General features: G+C 38.5%; 1 long non-coding RNA gene across 1 annotated transcript in view; it reads left to right on the top strand.

Annotated features, from left to right (window-relative positions):
• Positions 1 to 23,189, top strand: part of LOC142065796 (uncharacterized) — a 110,326-nt gene that overhangs the window by 68,059 nt on the left and 19,078 nt on the right. Inside the window, exon 6 of the long non-coding RNA XR_012663540.1 lies at positions 1,900 to 2,012. This is a non-coding gene — a long non-coding RNA (uncharacterized LOC142065796). The remainder of the gene's footprint in view (positions 1 to 1,899; positions 2,013 to 23,189) is intronic.

The following is a 23,189-nucleotide window of genomic DNA, read 5'->3' as shown; positions in this document are numbered from 1 at the left end:
CTTAATGAAAACTATATCATGAACTATACCTTAGAAGTCAGTTTCCTGGTTTGCTCCCTTTGACTTGAAGGACACAATCAGGCTAATTGTGAATGGGTTTAATACATTGTAAGCTGTATCAGAACATTTTTTCCTGGTGAATAATTACAGCACCTGCTATTTGGAGTATTTTATTAATACTACTTTATTTCTTTAGAAATGCAGAAATATGAGAAACAGAAATATGAGAGACACTACATGTAGTGTTCTTCAAACCTTTTTCTTCAAGATAGCAAGCCCCATCAAAACTCCTTTTTAATGAACCATGTTTTGGGAAATGTGAAAGCATATGTAAATAATACAGCACCTACAGCTAGCTGATAATATGTTAAAAAGCTGCACTTCCTTACCAAAATGGTAGGCACATCATTACTTGGAATTAGAAAGTTGTGAAGTTTTAAAACCAGTAAAACACAAATCAAATTCTCTTATGAGTACGCATTCCTTCTTAATTGGAAGCTATTTTGCCAATGAAGTTTGCAGGCTTTTTCACTGTTGGATGTGCTGCTGCTTGTGTCAGCAGTAGATTTTTGCACAGCTCTCATATGGGAAGAATGAGGAAACATATTTCTGCATAATGTCCTGAACAGGTACCTAAAGTGAGAGTTTGGTCACTGAAAAAGGAAGGTATTATGCCCTGAATGCAACTTCATCTGTACAGAAGATGGTTAGAATTTTTCAGCGTAGATTTTGGTACCAGGTCTTCCTTAAAGCAAGATTTGTGGAGGATGACAAAGATGACCATGATTATAGGTGTCCTACTTAACAAGAGAGGTCCTAGTTTCTGGAAGTTAAAACTACCTTCTCAACAACTTTCTAACGGAGGAAGATGGTGTATTTTTGCTTTTGGTACCAGGATGCTTGGAGTAATCACAAACATAGCAAACGTTATTATCTCCATGACTGGATTTTGCAGCTCAATGATGTAAATATTGAACGCACTGAACCATTCTGGTAGAACACTTGAACAGTCCAGAGGGGCAATTTGGGATCTTTCCTAGATAACAAAGCATAGTGTAAAAGGCAGATGATTTTTTTCCACTAGTTTCTTACATTCAATGCAACAGGATTTCTTTGCTTCACATACTTTTGCTGGAACTTAGGGCAACTGAGAAAACACTTGATGATGAAAACCAGAAAGTATAAGTTACATAAGTGTTGCAGAGATCATGAGAATAATGTATTCTTTCTATAGTCTGATGTTGCTGTGCAGTGACAGAGATTCATTATTCCATTATTAACTCATCTGGATTCTTTCTTGATTTTGATAAAAACAGTGATCAGATTATTAATGTATAAAATCAAGGCCACAAAGCTTAATGAGATTGATACGTTGGGTTGCTGCATTGCATGATTACCAGATTCAGCTACAAAAAGCTAAAGCTTTAGCTTTTATTGAAGTATTCCAATCAATACGAAAAGTGCATAAGCCATGCTGTTCATAAATACAAATGTGGTGCTCTTTCATATGGAAGAGTTTTTGAAATAGTCACAGTAAAAATCTGAGACTCAGAAATAGAAAATTTTCCAGTTTGTTTAAGCAATGGTCATATTTTGAACAGCATGCCACTGAAAACAGACCTAACAAGAAAAAACTAACCGAGCTTCATAGTTATTCCTGGACATCAGCTGAATTCTAAGTGTTCTGGTCAAGAAGGTTTTGTAGATGAGACCTTATTTTAAAGTTGCCTTCACTAAAAACCATCTTGTATGGAATCATTTGGTACTGGATTCTGATGTTGTCTCCAACAGCTCAGTGGGATTTTCAGATATTTTGGTAGTGAAATTTGACACCGTTTGTGTTCCTTGAGGCATGGAGAATAAAACTAAATCTGAACAAAATTCTTTTCTTTATTTCAGATTCACTGATAACATGCAAACCAGAGTCTGCTTGCCATTGTCTGTTCCAGATATGATGTCAAAGCAAACAAAGAAGACTTAAAAGTAGCGTGACTTAAAAAAGAAGTGTTTTGGTATGTCACCCAATGTGCATTAAGAAATTGAGAAAGTGATCTTTCACTTGAACAGGTTTTTTTTCTGCTCCTTTGTAGTTAAAGAATGCTTCTAAGAAACATTGCTAAAATCACAGTAGGCTGTTCATATTTTGGAAAGTGTTTATTCTATCAGAAGGCTAGCAAATCAAAACAAATGCCTTGCTGCAAGGTATGCTTAGTTAGAATATCCTGCCACAGCCTAAACTTCTGGAAAACTTCGCAGTTCCTCAGCGTTGTGTTCTGCTTTTGGACAGGTGTAACACAGTTGTCTCCCTGTCTATACAGCTTCCACATTCTTTCAGAGTTAGTTATTTGCATATTTCAGTTAGAAGATCTTTCTTGATAAGCCTACATTTCCTCAGCTTGTCAGAAGGGATATTCTCATATTCAAACTACATTGAATAACATAATTGGCTTGAAGAATTTCTCATTGCCTTCCAAAATATGTGTTGATTAAAGCCAAATTTAAATAAAACAGGTCCCAGAACACACACCTGATTCTTTTGTAGTAACTATCTAAATATGCCTTACAGGCTTCTAATCTTCCTAAACTCTTAAAAGCATAGTTTTTAATGGAGTAACCATATAGCTTTAATACTGTTAGTTCTTAGATTTAGTGATACTCTCATTCTAGCATACACAGTTCTCTTATACCTCAAGGACTGTTTAGTTGCACTAATATAGCTAACAATATTGCTTGACTTTATTAAGGCCTACTAATGTGTTTAAATGGGATTGAGAGGTCACAGTTTCCCTTCACACCAGTAGCAGTCAGTTCTGATCTGTATATTTGCATACTTACATTAATGTATATTACAGAGTATCTATGCAGGTGATTAAAAGAAAAAGCTGTGTAGTTCTTTTGTGTCTCTGGAAAGTAGGGTACAGATATGTAGCCTGCTCAGGTCAGGCTGCATATGAACACATAAATATCACCTGAAAATAAATTGCATATACATCTAGAAGACCATTTCTGAAGAGAAAATTATTTTATATTGTCATGGGTTCCTGTCCATTTTTATTAATGTCCCAAATTTGAGAATCATAAATGAAACAAAAGATAGTTTCTTACTATAATGCCTGGGCATGCAACAGACAGCACCCTTTCAGAAGCAAAATAACACTGTCTAAGAATAATTTGGATAAATTCTTCCTTGTTTTTGCACTCTGAAGAGCTCTTGTATCTACCACCCCGTGCCTTTTTCCCCCAGAGTTTCTTATAATCTGACATTTAAATAACTGCTGCACTTCTTGGTGTTCTTTATCCCAGTTGGGTCCAAGTAATAAGTAGAGACTAGAGTCTTTCCCTTAATCATTGTATCTTAACTGCTGATGTCTTAGTAAGTAAGGAACAGATTATGTCTAGTGTTGTACCCCTGTTAAGGCATGGGAATGTCTTCCTTCACTTGCTAGCCTTCTTGATGTTGTTCTAGTTGCACTGTTCCCTAACCAATTCTAGTTGACAGTACATGTCTTCTGGACTGGTGTGCACATGCTGTTCCCTGCCTGTACATGCTTCATCTGTTTAATTAGAGCCATGAAAAACAACTCATGCACCTGAAAATAGTGCTTATTGACATTACAGTTGGAGGAATATACCTGACATCTACCATAATCTGGGATACAAGAAGAAGAGCAGAGACTAGCTAAAAGGAGGGATTCCCAAAATCTTGGTGTAAATCTCATGGTATGCACATGAGAAAAAGACATCTGAAAAATGCATCCAAATCCATTTCTCTTTTTTGCAAATGCAGAGTGTGGGACAGAATTGGAGACAGCTGTAACCACTGCCTCAGTGAGGTACAATACAGGTCTATTTCTATAAGGATGCTCTCTCAGCAAAATAAATTGAGCAACTCCTGATCGAAGGTATTAGTATTTTATTATCATTATATTCTTCTGACACCCACACATGAGCATTTACATTACCAGTGCATCAAAAAAGGTCATAGTTGCTTAAATAAATGACATCGGTATTTTGCAAATGAGCAATTAAGTTATGAAAGAAGCCTCTTTTCATATAGCTGCTGGCTTTGATCCTTCTTTGCATTATTTAACACCTAAGACTCTGGAGTGAATTCTCTTTGTCAGATAGGGGGTGTAGCTTTGCTGTGGTAACATCTTCTGTGACCTCCTGGAGCAGGGACAGAGCAGACTGCAGGCTGATAGCAGTAGGCTCTGCACTTACCCATGGTAGAATTGCCTTGGTTGCCTTTGCAGCCTCTCGGTTCGCTTGCTCCTGTCCTTTCCCGCACCATTCCTTCGGCACTGGTTTCCTCTGGTTCCTGGCACAGAAGTCTGTGGTCTCAGCGCAATATGTGCCTTCTGCAGTGGCTGATTTCTGTCTCGATTGGCTTTTCCAAGGCTCTCAAAGCATTTGCTGCCTTACCCACACCTTCCCATTTGTATCTCTGCATCGGCACTTATCTCCTGCACAAAATCCTTGGCTTGACATAGGTCCCAGGACATAAGTCACCACAGACAGGAGAGGGTTAAGCCTAACTTCTGAAGCTGTAAAAACTGATCAACAAGTTGTAATGCCCCTTTATATTGCAGGGATTCCAGGAGGGAAAAAGTTAAAAAATAATTCCTGTGAAATTCAGAATTACATTCTTTTTTTTTAAAGAAGCATGAGTTACTGTTTACTGTAAAGTTCTTTTTTGACTACAGACTGAGCAAGGAAGGAAACAAAACATTTGAGTTCTCTCTGTAAGGCAGCTACTTTCTCTGTGCCTTTTTCTTTCCTCTGTTTAATTCCCAATACCCTAGAGACACAGTTTCCTCCCTTAGCAGGGACTGTGACCTTAAAAATAGCCAGCTCCAAAATAAACACAGAAAAAAACCACTTCAATTGTTTCAAATACGTGGTAAGTAACCAAAACTGCATCCATGCTAAAGCTGAGATTCATGATCTTTTGGAGCTGCAACTGGGACTTTTGTTTCTCTGAGAGTTGGCATTCATTATTTGTGTTCACTCTGCATGCCTGCCTCTCTCCAAAGAACTTTGTTAAAACTTAGGATACCATTTGTAAGTAATTTGTCACTACTTTTACCACTCTTGCAAAATTTTTAGAAGGGACACACTCACTTTGGACAAGGGCCAGGTGAGGCACCAAACACCTAAGTGGTGACCCCAGGCTGTTTTCATGGCATTCTCCTGACGGGTTCTTTCTGTGCAGGTAGACATTACAGCTGCCTGGGGCCAGCCGGAAGAGTTGGTAATTTATCAAACAGAAAGCTTTCTCTGTCACTTTTGCTTCTAGTTTTAACACTCCATTCTCTGATTCAGCTGCGTGAAGGAGGAGGGCGGTCCAGCCTGGACCTCCCCCTGGACTGGGGCTGTGATATAACCCCATCCATAGGCTGTCTCATTGCCACAGGCTGCCATTGCTGCCTTCACTCCCATGTGCAACTGGACCAGAGTTCACTGTTTATACAAAAGCTTTTTCCAGGAAAAGGACTTCTCATCAGACAGATTTAATGCGGGGTGGGAAACAAGCCCCAACCTATCACATTAACAGAAAGCTTGTGTCCATATGTTAAAGCAGTTGTTAACAGCTGTACTCTGCATGTCATTGAGGAGCCCTTGGTCATATATAACCAGTAAGGACAGAAGGACAGGAGAAAGGACATTCAAGTCCTCTGGCAAGAAAGTATTCCAGAGGAATGTTTTCAGAGTCTGGCCAATGCCCTTGCATGGAGAAGTTAGTCAGGTCTTACAAATACCTCTCACTGGGTAGAATTGTCTTCTGACCTTGCTTAGGAAGGTTTCAAACTGGTAGAGATTCAAGACTAACAGTCCGTTGGGTCTTCAAACACATTTCAAACCTTTCTTCCACAAATAGACACCAAGTAGTGCTTGCGCAGACTGTCACAAAATGCAGGTATTCCCTCTGTTTTTCACAGGCAGAGTTCATATTGCAGGGGGGAATTTTCTACCTCTTCCCATGTGAATATGCCTACTATATCTGCGTGGTGTAGCATATATTTAGGCACTTGAGTGTTTTCCTCTGAATGTAGTCTGAAGTCCTTCATTTATTTAGAAAAATACGTGTTATAGTGTTCTGAAGTCTCAGAATAGGACTATGAAACCATTTGGATTACACAGACAGCTTGGTCTTTAGGTGCAGGGGAAGGAAGATCAGCTAGAAAATGAGCAGGAGGAAGTAGAAAAGAACATTCTGTGTACTTTTCCATCTAAGATATTGCAGGGTTTGGGAAGGTTTTTTTTAATCCATCGTGTTAGCCTAATCCGCAGGGAACTCATTTTGAAATTAAATATACCAAAGCATTTATAATTTACAAAGAGGGAAAAAATAAAAGCCTTTAAAAATATATTGTGTTTGATCTATTTGCTGCTGTGAAAATATTGACAAAAGGCAAAAGAATGGCCTTCATTTAGCATGTTATTGTTGGCTTGCTTTAATGCTTTCTTATTAAGGGCAAACTCCCATTAAGATGTGAGATTAACTCTTTCACAGTTGTGAAGGATTAAAAGATGGAAACTTTGAATATAAAACTCCTGTAAACAATGATTCTAAACTAGGTAATCTGTATGTGATTCCTAGTCAGAAATAGGTAAAGTGGCAGAGGGAAGCTTTTAAAAGTAGAAAAAAGTATATGGAATAGTTTGTGCAGAATTTATGCTTCAAAATATCTTTAAAAAGCAACCTCCTGTATAAAATCAGAAACATGGTGTTAATTACGCAGTCCTAAAAGTATTTCAGAAAATAAATACTGTAGGGGAGGGAAAAAGAGAGTGTGAATATCTTACAAACTCCGAGTGTGCATGTGTAAAATAAAGATCTGTCCTTGCTGAAGTGCTAACTACAGACTCAGGTGTTACTGGGACCTTACCTTCATTCACCCACAAACACCTCTAGTTTTGAGGAGTGGCATTTTTCACTTGAGTCGTCTAGTCCTTTGGGAGCCTGTTTTGAAGAACAAGTGCTACTGATGTTTAAATTGGTAATGCAATAGAGAAGTGGCGAGAGACTTCAAACTTGAGTTAACACAGTGCATCAGCTGCTAATGCAGTCATGCTGTGCTGCTAATCAAATCATCCTGGTAGTCCAAATGCTGTTTTTCGGTGTAGTCACTGTCATATAAGTAAGAACTAGATTGAAGCCCATACCAGAACTATATCTTAGCAGAACATACCCAAACCAGGTTCTGGCTGGCTGGTCTGGGTCCCAGACACTGTGTAGATGCAGCAGTACAAGAGGTCAGCTTCTAAGGCAGATAAACCAGTCCCTTGCAAACACCATGCTGCAGTGACTACACCGCTGCTAATACTACCTGTGCCTGTTAGTTTGAAGCCCACTTAGGTAGCTGAAAACTCATTAAGGTTGGCAGGAGACTGATTACCTAGCTCTGGGTTAGTAATGTGATGCCTAATGTTGCAGAGGAGGCAAACCTGAAGTTCAAGCTGTCTGTTGTCGCTTTACAGAGAGACAGATGTTACTGACGCCAGCTCAGAATTCCTAAAAGAAATTGCTAATTTGAACTATTTATTCAGTTAAATTCCCATTGAATTAGCATTAATAATGAAACTAATTGTGTTGTTATCACTGTAGTATCTGAGGAAGCCTGTTGGCCAGAATGTCCTATGAACAGGAATGTCTGTTGGGATATTTAATTTCATCTCCCTTGACAATGAGTGATTGTTCTCTTTTGTACATTTTCTGTTAACTATTAGTGGTCTGGATAACTTTGTGGAATAGGTAGAAATCACTCCAGGCCAGCACAAAGCACACAGAAGTCCTTATCTGAAGAATGCCAACATGCAGGGAGAATTTAGAGACTTAGCATTTCACTCCAGTGAACCAAGAGGTTCCCATCTTCCTTCCCAGAATTTTCCACCAGGCTCTGGTTATTTGTACTGACCAATACACTTCCATGTCTCTGTAATCAACAGTAAACTTCAGGATTGCTATTTACTCTGCAAGGGCCTGCTCCTGCAAAGGCGTACCTCCTTTGGGCAATCTGTGTAGTCTTGTTTGGATTGTTTGCTCAGATGTACAGGGTCTGCTCTCCCTTTGCACTTCATGAGCCTTTCATCACTACTTCACGTCAGATTTTAACTGGTGCCTTGGTCTCAGTAGGTATAGAACTCTGAGCATTTAAGACTGTATCCTCACAATACTTGCATTGTGCATTGTGTTATGCTTATTTTATTGGAGTCCAATTAAGAGACACAAGTTTTGATCTGTCTGCCATGGGGACACAGAAGGAAGTTATGGATGTAGGAAGTATCAGTAATAAAGCTTATAATAAGCAGTAAGCTTGTGCTTGGAGTGTGGACCAGAAATACCACTTCCATGCAGAATTCTTTTGCTGTGCAGGGTTCTCTTTTTTTTTTTTCCCCCCTCGGCTTCTTTTTGTGTTATATTATTTTGTATCTTTGTAGTTGTACGGTGGATTTCTTTGTCTCAGGAACCTGCAGCATTTAAAATATAGGGGGACATTTATTAAAACAATTCTTTTAGTTGTCACGGCAACTGGTCTTACATAAAAGATGAAGAGAAGAGGCATGTATGTAAAGAGATACATTAGGTCATAATGGTAAATCCAGTAATTTTTAAACTCAAAGGAAAGCAGTCTGGAGTTTGTTGTTGCTGTAGTTCATTTTATTCCGGATGATTTTTACACCTTTAGCATTATCCAGGTTCACAATCAAAAACCACAGCACTTGTATGCTCACAGCTGTATTATTTTGACTGTCTTGTCTATATAACTATTAAGCTCCTCCATTAGGAAGTAGATTTGTCAAAATAGGATGCAGAACTGTATAATAAAAAGCCAGATGCGATACTTTGTGATTCTCCACAAAATATTTTTCTGCCCTTCTTTTCCAAAACTTCATTCAGTCAGATAGGCAGAAACTACAACACTGGGGAGGATGCTGCAGTGACCCTGAGGTGATCTGACTAACCATTTAATACAAATTGTTCATTTTCTACAGTTTTGCTGTGTTAAAGGATAACTAGAGACTTGGGGGGACAGGGGATATTATTCTACTATCAGCAGATATTATTTCCAGGACTTACAAGTGGTTAAGGAATAGTTCACCAAGGAATTGGGACCTGAAATACCAAAGCTGTGCTGACAAAATTTAGGATTTTTTTTCTCTTTCTCTCGTGATTTAACAGTAAATAAAAATTAAACAAAACTAATATTTCTTTACTGCTCAAAAAGTTTACTACACTTGAGAAAAAAATATGTCAAAGAAATGTGCCATAATTAACATGCTTAGTCTTTTTATCCCCATTACCTGATTTTCACTATGATTTCTAAACCTTTCTCCCAATTGTTGCAGGTTGTTTTTTAATCTTTTATCCTCATCTGTCTGTAATCATCTCGCTTTTCCTTTCCTGTTTTACCTTCCTTTTTTTCCCACTTACAGTCCTTTACTTTTCTTTTGTTTCCTGCATGCCTGAGTTAATTTTCACTTTTTCTCTTGCAACTGTATGTGCTGCAGGTAAATTGTCCTGTTTTCATTGTTGTTAAGAAAAGCCCTTTCAAAATACAAAATATTATAAGTCCCCTACAGGATACGATTATTCCTATTCTAACATTCAGCAAACCAAAGCTGATAAGTTATGTGGCTGTAGACCACTGGTGCGCATGTCAATGGTATGCTTCCACAGTGATTTCCCTCTGTTGCTTACAAGTTACCCTTTATTGTGACCAGAAGACTGTGGCTGCTCAACATATTCTGCATCAGCTAGCTAACAGATGCCAAATAGCAGAGAGATTTACACTGTTGTGAACTAACATAATACTCCTCATGGAAGTGACTCCAAGCCATTTGTTTCATCAGCCTTGAAAGCTGGCATTTGTAGAGGAGATGACTGAAAAGTGATATTTGAAGAAAAATACTGCTTCAAACCTTAAACCCATGTGATTGTTTTGCCTTCTTAATTCCACTTCTCCAAATTTAAGAGCTAGAACCAACTTCTCTTTCATTCCCTTCTGACTGTTGAAAGCAAGCCTTGGTAGCTTTCGTTGTTCTAGAAAAGGGGCTGTGATACAGCCTGTGGGGATGGCACCACGTAACTTCTAGAAATCAGTGTGAGTAGTTGCAAGAACAGCAGTGGGCAGCAACTTTAACAGGGACTCTGCAGTCCACCCACAGGTACCTCACTTACCTAAGTCAAAAGTGTCATGCAGCTGTGCTTCTACCATACCTCCCTAATGTTTTTATTTAAATTGAAGTTGAAGAGTAGGGTGTGTAGACTTCTGCTTTTTCAAATGTCAGCAGGTGAAACTCAGTGTATTCTTCCCAGGAGCTCATGCAGACATTTTTTTTCTTAATCTTTGTCTTGCTGTGTTTAAGTTTGCAGCTGCTGGATTCTGCTTTGAGTTTCAAGTTCAAAGGCACCCAGACACTCTTTGTGAAATATCACAGAAACCACTAAACTTCACCTGGCTTTGCAAGAAAATCTTGTCAAATCATGAGCTTCCCACACTTCCAGTGTAAAAACTTGTGTTAACTTAGAGCTTTTTTTCTCCCAGCTCAGATTGGAGTTAGCTTAACTCTGAAGGATCACGACCCTTAGGGAGCTTCTTCATGAACTTTGGCCTGTTTCAGGTTTGTAACAGAATTATTTCGACAATTTTGGGGTTTTGTAACAAAAGCAAAGGACAACTGTAATCAACAGTGCTTTTTTAATCCATGGTTTTAGAGATGGGTCATAACCTTTGAAAGTAGCATCTGTGTAGTAAGCTTGGCAGGCATCTGGATTTTCGCAGGTTTGTTCAAGTTTTGAAAGAGCTGTCCCACCTGTTGTCACAGCAGTGTGGCAGATTGCTAGCCCCTCCGCAAAGATACGGGACACTGCAAAATATGTCTCTGAGAAATAACATCTCCCATAAAACACAGAGGGGTATATTGTGTTGTAAGAGACAGCCTTCACGTGAGCACTGGAGGGGGTTGTTTAGCAGCTGGACTCTTCAGACAGCATCTCTCAGGGCTTGCTGTAGCACAGTCTGGAGTGGGACCTCCACCGTATGTTAACAGCATTGCACATGTTCCTGTCCTGGGCAGTTCTGGCTCTGCCGAGGGTGCAGGCTGTGGTAATAATTCTCCTTCTCTCCTTTTATATATCCTACAGGTCTAAATGGCCCAAACAAATCAGCTTTCACTTGTTGTATCTCCTACTTGATTGTAAGGGAAGGCTCTGTGTGTAGCTAGGAAGTTTCTCACATGTAAAAGCACAGAGAGGTGCCATGCTATTGGCCAATGTGTCACAGTCGTATGTAAACTGCAAGCTAAATTCCTCCCTTTTCTGAGAACATTCTACCCTGCTCTCTCTGGGGGCTCAGAGTAGTTTTCTTTCAACAGAGTCAGGCACACGAGCTTTCTTCCATTTACCACCAAGAGATAGGGTTTCAAAATAAGCTTCTCCAGGCTGTTTTTCCAGGTAGCTGGTTTATTCTGCCACCTGCACTCTGGGAAGAGTTACCTAACTTTGGCTTTTGAATGCCAGCCATTTCTTCCCATTCAGTTGCCTGTTTTGTGACCTGGTTTGTTGAATATCAAGTAGCAGCATCAGACTGGAGTGCAAGTCTTTGTAAGAAAAGAGAAGCGGGAACAGAGATGCATTGCTTTAGCCTAACGTCTTCAAATGTCAATTTATCTGTGTAATGTCTGTGTTTTCAGCATGCCTATATAATTATTCCTTACCTGTTTTATAGGTTTAAGTCCCTTAAAATCAGAGACGCATTAATATTAATAATGTTTATTTTTTCATTATATAATCCCAGGGTGTTGGGTTTTTTTAAACCTATATCTGCCTTTTCAAATATAACATTAGCCCAGCCTCTTTGGTCATTTTGTATCATTAAAAAATGTAAGCAAAACTCCCTCAGCCATATTTTTTTTATAGAAAGGTAACAAAAACATAGTTTTTGTGTGTTAAAAGTTGTTGTAGGTTTGGGTTTGGGGTTTTTTTGGTTTTGTTTTGATTTTTTTCACCTCATCAGGGAACAGTGTAAAAATGTCTGAATCTTAAAATCTGAAATTTGGCAGGTACCTAAATCTTTAATGAGTAGTATGTGCTTTGCAGTTTTTTCTAAAGATTTGCATATTTGCTTGTTAGGATACACCAGTTTCTAATACTTCTGAGCAGTCTGGTGGACAGACAATTAAAAAAAAAGAACATTCTTCTTAATTCTTGGGGTTTTTTGCTTTTATCAGCTATGGTATTCCTTTGTTCTGCTTTTGCTGTCCCTAGCTTATTTCACATTAGATAGTTAAAATTGAATGAAAAGTTGTCTGCAGAGATGGAGTTAGCCTCCATTTGTTAAATGTTTGTTTGCTGATTTTGTTGCAAGTGCTTTAAAAGCTGTGCTAAAGACTCTAAAGTTCCTGGAGCTGTAATAGAAAACATTAGTGTCTGGACTTTCAAGGGAAGAATGTGGTTAAGATTATAGTGACTGAGTCACTGTCAATGGGTGGTCTTGAGTCCATATGGCACACAGTAGACAGGGGCACAGAACAGCCTTTGCTCAGATAGGTGGCGAGCTGTACTCACTGAAGTGAAAGTGTTTGAAAAGGGCCATGCTAGACTGTATTTTGCCTGCACGGGGGTAAAATACGGTCAGGTTGCTTCTCAGTGCGGCTTTGTTTTAACTTTGCTACAAAATAAGATAAAGGTTTTGCTTAGAAGCTCAGTCATCGCAATGCTACATGCTCCTTTTGGCTCCTCGGATTGCTTCTTTTCATTCGGCGCATTTTCATTGTTCTGTAGGCTTTTAATGAGACAGTTACAAAATGTCTGCCTCACTCTGACCGCCATTTTGTAGCCTGATTGTTGGATAATGAAGACTGTGAGAAATAGAAAATAAACAGCGTGGCATGGAGGAGATTTCAAAAGGAGTACAAAATCTGCATGTTTTATTTAGATGCTTAATTGTTGCCGACTGGCTGCATTTAAACAAGCGACTTTACAGTGTCTGGAAGAAAACCAGCTCCCGAATTTGAGGAGCTGACCTTGGGTAGATGCCATCAACTGTTCTTTTCTATTGGCACAAACGTGCTTCTGGCAGGATCTCCCTCTAGCTGCAGTCGGTCACCCAGCTCTGAATCAGAACCTGCTTGTACTGTACTGGGCCACCAAATTACACCATTTACTCAAAATATCATTTGCAGCCCCTTTGATAACCAAGATTTGATCTATAATACATAGGATATTTAAAAATAAGAACCTTCAAAATATCTATGATTAAGCTTCTCCCATAGAGCAACACATAATGTTGTTCAGAAAAAAAATGGGGGAGGCTACAAGTTTGCTGAAAGCAAACTAAAAATGCATGACGGGAATTGAAAGGACACTATAGAGTTGTTACTGTGGTCTTATGGATACAGTACTCACTGTGTGAGGAGCGAAGTTAGTGGCATTTACTTGCTTCCTTTATGAAAAAATCTGGGTTTTGTGTATAATGTGGGCAAGGGGGGATGGGGAAGGCCGCTTTACATTCACGGTAGGGTGCAGCCTCAAAGCTGTTTAAAATTCTGCCATATCTTAATGATAATAGTTAATCCCAGTATCAGAACAGTACTTCTATTTTTAAAATGCAATCAATCAATCATTTTAATACATTGCACCCTTAGTGCCAAACACCTCAGAAAACGGTGTGTACGGCATTAAAAATAAAGCATCTGAAACTCCTTCTGTAGAGTTGTTCTTCCTTTCTTTCTCACCCATACATGTACAGCAAAATCTCAAAGCTGCAAGAAAAATCTGAAATTACGTAACAGGGAGTAAGTCCTCCAAACAAGACCAGTTGCCAGATGGGCGATTGCTGTTACGGACTGAGCAAGCAGGGACAGAGAGATTGCCACACCTGACTAAAGTTCTCTCTAGAAATACAGCATGTACTGTTTTGTTCTTGAGTTTTGTTGGGGTTTGGTTTTGGCTTTGGAGGTAGGGGTTGCATACAGATGGTAGACTTACTTTCAAGAGGATTACACTGAAAATTACATCTTTCTGTTTTCTTCTCAGGACAGCTTCCTATGTCTACCATGCTCTTTCAGAAAACTGTTCATATAGATACAGTAGAGGTTGTAGCTAATTCAAGTTCAGTTTCTGCCTCTGCCGCAGTGATTCACATAAAAGCACAGAAGTGTCAAGTACATATGTTCTTCACCTGCAAAATAAGGATTAATGCTTCCTTATCATTAGTGCTTATATATTACTTTGAAGTTCCTCCAATATGCTGCAAATATACCTATCACTGTTGTTAGTTAATAAAATGTGAACTACATGACTCAATCGTGTTAACGTTATATTAACTGGGAGGATTTTTAACGCAACTTGGATATAAAAGTATCAGCACCATATTCCAGCAACTAACTGAATACAGTGAGGGCATACCTCTATATTACCTATATTTTCACTTCCATGTGTATTTTCTCATCAGTGAGCTTTTGGATCTTGGATCACTCATTTTCTGAGACTGACCCTTACCCATTGTATTGATCAAAGGCTTTGGTTTTTTTAAAGGATCAGCAAGAAACAGTGGCGTTCTCAGTCATCAAACTGGTAGGACCATTGCACTGGACCAAAAATGCCCAAAATGATCTGACATGACTTATGAATTAATTTCAAATATTCTTGTCACCCCAAGAATAAATAAAGGGGGAAGTTCTGAAAGAGATTTTCAGTTTCAGTTGAACGGTAGCTTCCACAAATAGGTATTTATGTAACAAAAAATAACACAACGCAAAGCAGATTTAGTTGAGGTGAAATTGGAGACAAAGGCACAAATGATCTGGAGTTAGACCGTAGTTTACAGAGGCAAGACATCTGGATTTCCAGTCAATTCTCTGAAGGTGTAGCTAGAAGTTAATAAGGTTTGCTTTCCTCTTACAGAAGAGCATTTTTTACTCAGTGTCTGAAATCTAGGTTCCTTGGGGGATTAATAAGTGTTTTTCCATTAATTCAAAATAACCACCTTGGAACTACAAGGCAGCTTATGATAGCACTTCCTAGCCTTATGCATTCATAACTGTAATAGCATGTTTTTCTGATTTTTACATATAAATACATCCTTCCTAGGGACAGCTGCCTCAGCAAGCAGAATACAAACATTCACGCCAAGACTTCTTTAACATGTTTACTGATTTGATAAGTCGTATCTTAGGCAATATCTCAAAGGATCTTTTTTTTTAAAGTAAGAATAAGGAGGGCTTATATTTTGTGTTTGTCTGGTCTGCTAGGTCCCTTCCCATTACATGTTTCATTTTAACAGGCAGCAAGCATGTCTCACTGCTTCCTTGAGATATGTGTGCATTGCTGACATCTGGAAAGCAGCCATTTGGGGTTCCACACGTAGTTTTTGGAAACAACGATTCAGAGCAGGCACCTCTTTTGGCAGAACTTTATTGCCATCTATTTTTAGTTGAACTCTTGTACATCAGATTACTGTGTGTGAGCCACAAAAGTGTGGCTTGTAGACAGACGCTCCAAGAAGAAAGGAAGACTTCTCTGTGTGGTAGTTAAGTACTTGGGGGTGAGTTCTCTGCACATACCTTCCATGACCTGCCTCTGTCTCATTAGTGTAACATCACAAGCTGTATTCAGAGTTGACAAAGAAACTGAAAGTGGTACTTGCCCCATCCTTTCTGTTATCCTCATGGCACATGGGAGCATATAGTGAACTTCAGGGGGTGATGCTGTATAGAATACTCCAGTTCTAAAATAGCAGACATGATGTACTCCAGCAGAGCACACATACAAACAATGCATCCTACAGCTGAATAGATTAATAATTGTCTATTGGGATCTCTCAGCTAAGGTCTGCAGCTCTCCAGCAATTCTAAGAAGGGCTGTTGGCTGTTGTTCTGCCCAAAGCCAGGGAAAGGCCTAGAGTTTCTCTAAATGCCAGGGCAATGGAGGGGATCAAAAATCATGTAGATTCACTACAAAATTTTGTGCTCTACATTTCTCAGAGGTTTGTGGAAGCAGCTCATTATTAGTGATGTTGATACACTTTTGTAACTTACTGCAGGTTTATGTCAGATAAATTTATAAGTATATATGTTTTTAGTTTATCGTACTTAAATACGTATGGCATAAATGAAAGTCTTAATAGGCCTCTTAGTAGGGTGTGTTGTTAGTGTATGTTTTGGAATTCATCCTACAGTTCTGTGTGTTGCTTGATTGAATGGTAGAGGACAGACTGTCATGGTGGAGTATATTAAGCATGTGATTCTTTTCTGAGCCTTTTCTGAAAATGAGATGTTGGATATAGGAAGGGCATAGCCCTCAAAAACATAAGTTGTATTTGGATATTTGAAGCACCATTTGTGCAAAATGTATCATATATTTACCACACAATTGTTTTAAGCTCCAAAACACGTGAAGAACATCCATGAAAAAATCTCATTTTCTTTCATGAAGATGTTTGGGCTTATTTTGTATTTGATCTGTTTTTTCTTTTAAGTAAAACCTTTCTTTTCTGAATGTGGATTGCAAGTTTTTGCAAGTAGTTTGCAAGCATTGCACAGTATTTGGACACTCAAAAGGACTTTACAGATCATCAGCGGCTAGTAATGTCAGGTAGTGCCAGGTGAATAGCCAGCTTTTATTCCTCTCCCATTGTTAACGTCAAAGGGTCAGAAATTATCAGATCAGTTTTTTAAACAAAATTGTAAAAATTGCAGTGCCCATGCTTCCAGAAGCAAAAAGGCTTGCTAACGTTCAGCATCAGTCTTCTTGTGGTGATGACTTTTTACTTGGGTATTTCTTGTCTGATTATTGCTTCTTGACATTACTTTACCAGAGCCATTCATTTTAAAAGATCTCACGGAGAAGACCTCAAACAAATGCCAGTATTTAAAGGTCATTACCATTGTTTCCCTTTGATATTAGACACCTGTTTTCATGTAGCAAGAAGCTTTTTTTTGCTTCTACTTTATCAGGTCCCAGTTATGATAACGTGTAGCTTGAGCAGATATACTTAAGATACAGTCTGGCATCCAGATACAGCTATAAACCTGTAAAAATTACATTGCATGCTATACCAGTCTTGCTATCTCTGTTGATAATTTTTGGATAACAGACCATTCTGAGAGCACTTGTGTTGTTAGAGGAGGTACAAATGAATTATTCCTGTGTTCCCATATGCCTTATTAAAGCAATCCTATGTATTATGTTCCTATCTTATTCTAGATATTGCAAAATACTTGGTTTACTTACTTATCATTTAGCATGCAGTGTGGATAGTTGAAGTCATGACTATCCTGTTCATCCTTTCTACTTTAATACTTGGTAGTAGGTTATGTTTACATTAGAAAGATCATAGTTTTTCTTACATGAATTACCAAGTAGGTGAGTGTTATAATTGTTATTCAGAGCTTAGATGATTCATTACTGATAGAAAGTGGTGTTCCTTTCTTAAATGAATGGGCTGTTTATTTGGAACATTCAGTGTTACAGTTGTCTTTCCAATGATGATGATTTGGGGTTTGGTTTCTTTTTTAGCAATTAAGGATCATTTTAGCAAAAAATATTGGTAATCTACCACCAAACTTCGCAGGTTCCTGGTTTTCTACCAGTGCAATCTTTTCTATAGACAATATCAGCTGTCTTTGGAGGAGGCAGATTAGCAAAAGGTAAAAGACTGAAATGTCATTAAAGAATCCACCAAGTCTGAGAGATTTTTGTCCTGAATCTTTGCATTTGCAAATTCTCATTCACATGAAAATTTTCTGTGAAAATTTGTTTGCAATTATAATTAAAGTGTACATTCAAAATGTCTTCTACTGGACAGGCTCAGTTTTCCTTCACTGAAATAAATCAGCCACACGGTCCAACCGACAATGGTGTGCTTTCAGTATCCAGCAACTAGATTAAAGTGTGTTCTGGGATTATAGTACTCTAGAGCATTGATGCTAATGTTCTTAGAAGGAAAATTACTCCACTGTAGGCTTGTTATGTCCCAGTTTATAATCCACATTTTAGGAGTGTGTGGCTCTTGTTTGTTTTTGTAAAGGTGCTTTCTATGCAGTGTTGATGCTGCAAGACATGGAAATTAGGAAACTTGTATATTAACATTTCAACAGCACCATAAAAGACTGTGGAAAATGTGCATTTGCCAACATAACCAGTATTCAAAAATGATGCATGTAGAGTACATGGACAAGGAAATACTTAAATGTTAGTAGGGAAAGTTAAGCTTTTAGATTTTTTTAGGTGTTGTGTGATTAAATATTCAACTTCAATGTTGTACAAATTCTGGATTTTTTTGTTTGATTTTTTTTTCCTTGCTTATGTATTTTACAGGCTCTGATTTTCTGGCCACAGTAGAGCAGACAGAATTACTTGATGTTGAGAACCTTGTTAATTTTATGGCCCATTTTCACATGGAGATCAGCTTTTATTTCCCCTCTCACTCTTTTTTCTTGATTCAATTGTTAGTAAGGGTTACTGAGCAAAAACACTGGATGTATTATGGGGAGAAATCTAATCAATGCAGCACCAAGGGACAGTCCTTCAGAGTCCTCCCTAGTGGCTGTGAGCCAGACTAGAGGTTACTACGAGGTTACTCTGTCTGACTTTAACCAAAATACCCATCTACTTCTGAAAAGGCTGCCGGCAGCCTTGTACATATGTAACAGAAGCCTCATTAATATAAGCTCCCAATATATATATACACCTGTTATACTAGCCCCCAGCACAGAGCCTGTGTTTCCTATTTTAAACACTTTGCGTGTCTGTCTACATTCCCTTCCGTCTGCAGTTGCTCTAGTGTGATACTGCCGAGCAACTCGTATGCAGTACCTCCAGGGAATGTAGAAGGCTAAATAAAGTTGTGGCAGATGTCAGTGGACTTTGCCAAGCACTATTTTTCAAGTTAGATAGTCTGAAAGATTCATTGGCTAATCCAGACTTTGTGATACAGAAGTAACCTCATTAGTACCCTCTTTAAGTGTGCATTTCTTTAATGCTAGCTCCTTTTTCAGGTATTGATGCAGAGAATTGTGTTGACATATGTGTGGGAAATCTTTATTTGATTGGCAAAACTCTGCTCCTCACCTTCCTCCCAAACCCCAGCCCTCCTGTTCGTGTACAGAATTTAGCTCCTCTTACAGTTGAATTATTTGAAAGATACAGCACTTCCTTGGGGCTTTTACCTGTTTTGGCTCTGAGTTCTAATAAATCATTTGACAGCAAAATGACTCTAAGATAAACTTTTCCCCTTTCATGAAATATTTGTTCAGTACATTCCAGAATATGGGTTTACCTCAAAAGTTACATATCTTATTTGTTAAAGACAAAAAAAAAGGATCAGAATCAATACCAAGGTACAACTGCTGATTCAGCACAGGAACAAAATCTTAGCATACCCTCTGAGCCATGTGCTTTCTGGCTATTTAGCTTAGTTTTCCTGACCAATGCATTGGGATCATGTGTGTCAGTACTTCTTCTAGGCCCTTGACATATTTTGCATAAAAGAGCAGTAAGTTTGCTTCACGTAGCTCTCAAGGAAAGTATATTGTTCCCCCAAGCAGGTCTGAAGATGCTGCAAAGCGGTAATCTTCAGAGGCTCTCACACAGAAGCCAGCAACGCGCTCTTAGCTGCACACAGGTTGGTCCCACGGAATGCCCTTCTGGTAGTTGTGCGGCTCCTGTTACATTATGTGTGAAGCAAAATTTCTGTAAGCAGGCACATCTGCTATTGCATTCACAGTTTTCATAATTGTTTTCACAATGCACAATTGATAATATCTGTGTTTTATTTTTGGTGCCAAAGCTTTTTCCATGGTATTTTTCAGTAAGGTATGAATCCTAGCACTAGATATTGATAGCTAACAGTAGACAGCGGTTCTACTGTGAAGTGTGCTGCAGTGAATCAGAGCGGCACTGAAGGAACTGAATTAGCTATTCTTCAGGTTCAGCACTTCTCCGTCTGCAGCGATATTCCTCCTGCTCGTACTATGTTGCAGTATTTGACTGTGAATTATTAAAGCCTGAGAAGTATGTGGCAATTTCAATATGCATGTATATTAAACAAAACTTTGAGAAACACAGTCTCCTCGGTTAAAAATCCTAAGAACTTCAGAATTAACAGCCTGGACCAGACCACAGGTCTGTCTGGCCTACTGTCTTGTTTCCAGCCGTGATTAGTAGACTGTAGTTATGGAAAAAATACAAGTGGTATGTGTATGGAATAAATAGGCAGAAGTGCTGTGGTTATTCAAGTTAGTCACACTCCATGTGGAAAATCACCCTGGACTATAGTTGCCATAGGCCAGAGGCATTCTTATGCTAAAACCTGCAATTTGTATGATTGGAGTCACAATAACATATTTTAGTATACGGGCCACCACAGTGCGTCTTGTCAAACACCAGACAAGTCTGGAGGTAAGTCATGTATTCCAGACGTTTGCAAATTATCTAATTGTATGAGCATTCGTCTTCAATTACAGTAAATACAAGATTGTTCAAATACAATCAATAACTAACTCTTCATTATTTTTAGTAACCTGCTTCCTTACATAATGGTTTTGACTTGCCTTATTTCCATATTGCTTCAGCGTAAACCCCATTCTTTGCGGGTGTTTTGAGGACTTTGACCGTAGAAGCAATTTTCTATTGTTGGTTGAAGCGGCATCATGTCATAAAAATCTGCATTTCGCGTAGAAGTGTTTTAGTAAAGGTGCAGTCAGGCTGTGGAGCTTATGGGCATAGGAAGCAGCTGTAGTTACCATGCCTGGGATGTCTTTGGCAAATACGAAATTATTAAAAAATTCATAGCCAACACTTTCCTAAAATGAGATTAGTGGTGCCACTTTACAGAGATCCTACTTCAGCAATCCTGTTTTATTGAAACCTGCCAGGGTAAAAGGATGGCTTATCCTACTGGCCTTCAAAAATATACTGAGGTTAAGCTAAAACAGGTACGTTGATTTCCCTCTGTCAGCCATTAATCCTTGAGGGTTATCATTAGCACTAGCACCCTTTTTTGGTGCATTGGATTAGTGAGGAACCACCAACTCTGTAACTGACTAAAACTAGATGTAGACTGGCTTAACTATCTCAGTGTGTAGATATTAAGTACAAAGGACAATTTTACTCTCTGTTCTAGAGATGCATTAGTGTTAGTTTTCTGGTTCTTGGGTTGTATCACTTTGCTGTCTTCAGTACTGTAGTTAACACACTCCTGCTGTTTGCCTTCTCTTTTTGCTTTTACTCACAATGTTAAAATACAGCTCTTGCTAAAGAAGGTAATTTTTGTTGCTTGAGGAACAATATATCTGAAGTTCAGTAATGTCCCAATGCAGAATAATACATAAGTGCAGCTTTAATTTTAATTCCATATTTAAGTAAGTCCTTGAAGCACGGGCATAGTGCATTTCAGAAAATGGGTGTAAGTTTAATACAGTGTATATTAGCATGTTTCAACAGACATATATCTGGCAACTGCTGCTCTTCTATGCTAAATCTAAGAGTGAGGGTTTTCTTATTTACTCTCTGGAGAAGGAATTTAAGACCCAGTCATGAAAACGTTGACATGACTGAGTAAAGTTCTTCATGCCTAAACATCTGCAGGATTGTAGCCTACTGTAATAATGGAATAGTCTGAAAACCACATCTATAAAATCTCAGTATGGCACTGTATCGACACATATTCTTTATACAGCTTTAAGGAAGTCAAGTTTGAATAGTTTCTTTATCTGTAGCATTTCTATCCCATCTTGTGTCTGGACTTTTTTCTGCTTCTGGGTTCCCATTGGCCACATGCCTGACCAAAGCTAAAGATTATTTTCGTGTACTTTTTTGTACGGTACCTATATTCTGTTTTAAGGAAAAAATATGCACATGCATTTTCTTCTTTATTAATAAACTGAGTGACAATTTAAAATAAATCCTTTCAGCTCTTCAGCTCTTCAGAATGGTACACAGATGTACTGGCACATTTCAGAGTAAATTAAATGGCAAAGTATTATGTCACCAAAGGAGCAGAAGAAGAGGAGCTGGTATCTGACCACTAAAGCAAAAGAAAGCAGTGCTAAGATGGTGGGTTTGGGACAAATAAGCCAGACTCTTCTAGTACTTAGGTGAATTATGGAAGCAGCAACAAAAGAGAGAAAAATCTTGCCGAAGGAAAAATGTGGGAAAAGTATAAAGGTTTACTGTGGAATGAAAGAGCAATACTGAAATGGGGGGAAAATATAGAAAAACAGTTTGGGACATAAAGCAAAAAAGGGCGGGGGTGTGGATTTTATAAAAGTCATAATATTAACATGATTGGTATCTTCACAGAAAGAGAGGATTGGAATGAGGAGTGAACGGGCATTGGTATGAATACATGTCTGATATCCAAGCGTGGGAATATCAGTCTGAAGTCTTTAGCTCTCCTTGTAGGTAGTGTGGAGGCTCTGATGCCTTACTGTATTTCATTCCAATGCCAGGTATCTCACAGTGGGTAACCTAAACCTATTTTTTAGAATGCTTAAGTCTTTATAGGACTTTGCTCTTAGACTTGGCAGAGAAGAGAATATTAACTTGCATTTAGATTTAATTTACGTGCATTTATAGGTAATTTTTACTCCTAAGATGCTGCTCTGGAGAGAGAAAAAGAGGGAGGCTCCTAAGGGGTTGTTTCAGGGTACCTATGTTAGATATGTACTACAAATTTCTCTCCGAAGGACCATGTATCTACTGACACTCTATATGATTCTGTCATCTTAATTTAGACAGTTAAAGTGAGCTGTATCCTCTCCCTGTCTCTTAATCTTCCTATTCTGTAAATGAATGCAATAATTTTTCTGCTGTGAGGTTGTGGAGCACTTGCATATCATGGTGGTCACAGATTGAGAAACGCCAAAATGGGAGGTGTCTTTTCTTGGAGGAAAACAGTATTCCAAGGAGATTTGATGGGCTGTTGCATATATGCAAATTTTAAGGACGTTATGGAGAAAAGTAACCTTTCTTCGAAAAACAGCAGCAGAATTACCTGAAGAAAGCTAGAAGCAATAAGAAGTTAATAGATTTAGCAGGTGGTCTGATGAATAGGCAGAGAACAGTCATCAGAAACATCACTTCTTTGGAATGACCCAGAATAATTTGTCTAGAGCGTTGGTTCATGTTCCCCAGAGTTCTATCACTATCACAATACAAGAAAACAAAAATTGTCATTTCA

This window comes from Phalacrocorax aristotelis, chromosome 1, assembly GCF_949628215.1.
Source record: "Phalacrocorax aristotelis chromosome 1, bGulAri2.1, whole genome shotgun sequence".
Classification (NCBI taxonomy): domain Eukaryota; kingdom Metazoa; phylum Chordata; class Aves; order Suliformes; family Phalacrocoracidae; genus Phalacrocorax; species Phalacrocorax aristotelis.
This window is presented reverse-complemented; position numbering and strand designations above follow the sequence as displayed.